This window comes from Phoca vitulina, unplaced genomic scaffold, assembly GCF_004348235.1.
Source record: "Phoca vitulina isolate PV1807 unplaced genomic scaffold, GSC_HSeal_1.0 scaffold11, whole genome shotgun sequence".
NCBI classification, from domain to species: Eukaryota; Metazoa; Chordata; class Mammalia; order Carnivora; family Phocidae; genus Phoca; species Phoca vitulina.
The window spans coordinates 13728508-13732376 of NW_022589714.1; the positions used below are offsets into that span (position 1 = coordinate 13728508).

Genomic DNA, 3869 nt, shown 5'->3' on the forward strand with positions numbered 1-3869 from the left:
CTACCAAAAAGTCTGGTCTCTCAGAGTTACCAAGAAAAAGAATAAGAGAGGTTTTCATTAATTTCCTGCTTCCAAATGACCTCTTCAAGAGTGGAAATTTCCCTGGAAAACCTAGGAAAGCAATCTCAATGGGCTAAGAGAACTCACCTTCTGCCTGGTCCTCAACTTAGTGGGAGGCATTGCCCCAGACAGACCCAGGTTGGAACAAGAAAAAAGGTAGCACCAAATCTACCACTGACTCTCACACAGTCCCCTTAAAAGCAAAATAATGTCTGGTATTTATGTTACAACCACCGAGAAATGCAAAGATACTGCAGAGACTAAGAAATATGCAATGTCCCTGTTTGAGTCTTAAGTATTTTTTCATAATGTTGTATAAACTGTAGAACTATGAGGATGTCATACTCCCATTAAGCACATCCCTCTCTTAAAGCAACTTTCCACTCTCTGCATCGTGTGTGTGCGTGTGTGTGTGTGTGTGTGTGTGTGTGTGTGTGAAAGACAGACAAAGAGACAGAAAGAGAAAAGCAGCAGACTGAATGAAGGAATGGTATAAGGAGAGACAGATCCCAAAGGTGTGACCTTTACCCAAGCTTGTATCATTTCCTTTTCATTCCAAATCAGCCAATACCAATCACCTGGCCTACAGGAAGCCTGGTTAATAGAGGTCTGTGCTGGGGCCATAGGTGTGAGGGGATATGGTCCACCCAGTTAGCTGGGAAGGACAGAGCAAAGGGAGCCTTTATGCAGATACCAGTCTTCCAACACCATTCTGATGCTTCCTACTGTAGTAACCGTAGAGACCCAAGTTTGAAAGATATTTCTTCCTTCTGAGTTCACTACGACTTCTATTTCTACTTAACTTCCATATGACTAATAAATATTAAAAGCCAATCATTTTCAACAAATCCTTTCTTCCCGATCTACCCTTGCTTCCTCTCCCTGCTTCTTCACACTTTACAGTTCTTTCTTCTTCGCATCTCTTTATTCCACTCTTTCTGCTCATTATTTTTTTTTTCTAATCTTCCTTTCCCCACCTCTCCACCCTTCTACCCTCCCCACTTTGAGCTCCCTTTGCCATGTTCTTCATCCCCTCCTACCTTAGCCTCCTCCCTTCTCCCTTCCTTCCAACCACCATAATGATTCTCTGAAACTGCTGATATTTGGATTCAAAATTGTTTTTTTTTTAAGATTTTATTTATTTATTTGAGAGAGAGAGAGCAAGAGCAGTGGGGAGCAGGGAGCCCAATGAGGTGGGGGAGTGGAGGGAGTGGATCCCAGGACCCCAGGATCATGACCTGTGCTGAAGGCAGACACTTAACCAACCGAGCCACCCAAGTGTCCCACAAAGTTTTTGAATATAGTAAAACCTCTGTGGTTCATTATAACTGGAAAAAAAAAAAAAAGTTCATTTAACTTAATGGAAATTTTGAGGAAGAAAACTTTTCTTAAAGAAACTGGGTTTCAAAACATTCCAGGACAAAGCAATGAAATCACTGTCATGGGAAGGCAAGCTGTGAAAGCACTTTAACTGATAACATATTTATAATTAGTGTATCCATTGTCTGAATGCAAATGTTTCAGCTGAAGGCCTTCACTCTCAATCAGCATAACATTTCCCTTGTTTAATCTATTAATTTACTTAGCAACCCCTTTTTCATAGATGCAGGTTAAACAAGGATCCTGACTAACAAAACTTTATGTCCCAGCAGATGGCCCATAGAAACAGCCTTGCTAGTCTAATCAAAACAAATTTTGCACAACAAACACTTGCTCTGTCGAATGGCCTTGTCACAATCACACTCTATGTCAGAGTCATTCTCCATAAAGGAAAAAAATTTTAATTGGTAATATTTGCTGTTCACATTGTAAGCAGGCAGAGCCTGCCTTACATCGAAATATGAAAATAGTCTGTCAGCTAGGTCCTGCTCACTCTTTTTCTTATCGTTCTCCCTTCCATCCTACTTGGGCCCTTATCCCATGAGCAAGTGGTCTATTTCCCTGCCTTCCATGGAAGTGCCTCCTTCTTCCAAGGATCAGTCCCCATCCCCTGGAAAATCCATCCATTAATAAAGCTATTAAAAGGAAAACTATTGCATATCCAGAATCCTTTTATTATTTTACCTATCAACCCTGCTGTCTGTAAAATTTAGCTTACTTTAAAAAAATGTCTGCTGAATTTTTAAAGAATTTTATATCCTGAGGCGCACTCAAGGCTCCACCATGAGGGCGGGTCACATATGGTCCAGGCAGCTTTACCTAAACACCTTTCCAACAGCTTCCATGTGGGCATTGACGACTGTTCTCAGCAATGACCCTTTGTCGTCTCCACGAACCAGAGACAACCATCATTTCACCAGCCTGACCCGTGCACTACAGACACAATGCTGTATTTCTTCTCCCAGTAATTTGATGGGTCAACAGTATAGATCCTATAGTTTCTTCACTAAATTGACAGCAGATGAGCTTTGGAAAGGCGCTTTAACAGAGCCTGGAGCAGGAGCAAGAAGAGGAAGAGGCAAAAGAACTAAGAAAAGGAGAAAAAAGGATTTGAACAGGGGTCAGATCATTGGTGCAGGGCATCATGGCTTCCTATGGTCTGATCTGAATGTCCCTCTTATGAGAGAGGGAGCTGTGCAGACCATTGCCCAAAGAAGCAAGGAAGAGCAGGAGAAGGCAGAGGCTGATCTGGTCCAGCCAAGGGAAGAGTGGGACCAGAAGAGGAAGAGGAAGGAAAACGGGAGTTGAAGATGGAGTAGAAACATACAGGGAGGAGTCAGTCTTGGCCCCCCGACCCTGGTCCCAATGGAGAAACACATGATGATTTTGACACCAGGATACTTGAAGTAAGAAATGTTGTAAATATGACAGCAAAAGAGGGAAGAAAGAAATCAGTCCATGTCCTGGTCGCTGTGGGGAATGGCAGAGGAGGTGTCCCTGATCGGATGGATGCTTTCAGAAGAATGAAGAACAGAGTTCCTCAGTTCACTATTTGCATTATGTAGAACGATACGAAGACCATATGATACTCCACGATATTTCTTTAAGATTTAAAAGGACCCATATCAAGATGAAGAAACAACCCAGAGGCTATGGCCTCCGCTGCCATCGGGCCATCATCACCATCTGTCAGCTCATTGGCATCAAGACATGTATGCCAAGGTCTCTGGGTCCATCAACATGCTCAACCTCACACGGGACCTCTTCCATGGGCTCTTCCACCAGGAAACCCATCAACAACGGGCTGCTAAGAAGAGTCTCCGTGTTGTAGAATTCTGGGAGGAATGTGACCATCATAGTGGCCTCCCCGCAGGGAGCCTTGAGAAAGGATCCAGAGCCAGAAGATGAGGTTCCAGACATCAAACTGGACTGGGAAGAAGTGCGGGCCACACAGGGAACAAAGCGTTCAGTGTGGTCGAGTTTAAAGAGAACTGCCACCTGCGCTTTCCCTCTGGCCTTGTACAGCTGCAGTACTGTCCAGCACCTAGAGGAGACTCCACCCCTCATATTTTAGAATGTCAATTTCTTTTTAAAGGTAAGGACAACCTTCTTTATTGACAAATAGTAAATAACTATAGCTTTAAAAAAAAGAATTTTATATCCTCTTCTGAATCAAAGAAATATAGCTTTGAATTTGATTAACATGAGGTCTCAAAGAACTTGCATTGTCAATACCCCTTTCTATGAAATCTACTCTTTACCCACAACCCAGCCTGGACCCCCTTTTCAGAGAGCGCAATACCCACAGCTTCTGGTGAGAGGCTTTCTTTAGCGCTGTTGATTCGTACATAACCCATAGACTCCCTTGGTCACTGTAGATTGGGCCAGGACCCTACCCAAAATGAGCCAGTCAATTCTCTTTCCAGAAA

At 43.2% G+C, this 3869-nt stretch overlaps 1 pseudogene; it reads left to right on the forward strand.

Annotated features, from left to right (window-relative positions):
• The first annotated feature begins 2268 nt into the window (after positions 1 to 2268).
• On the forward strand, positions 2269 to 3514 carry LOC116635758 (annotated as a pseudogene).
• The last annotated feature ends 355 nt before the right edge of the window (positions 3515 to 3869 follow it).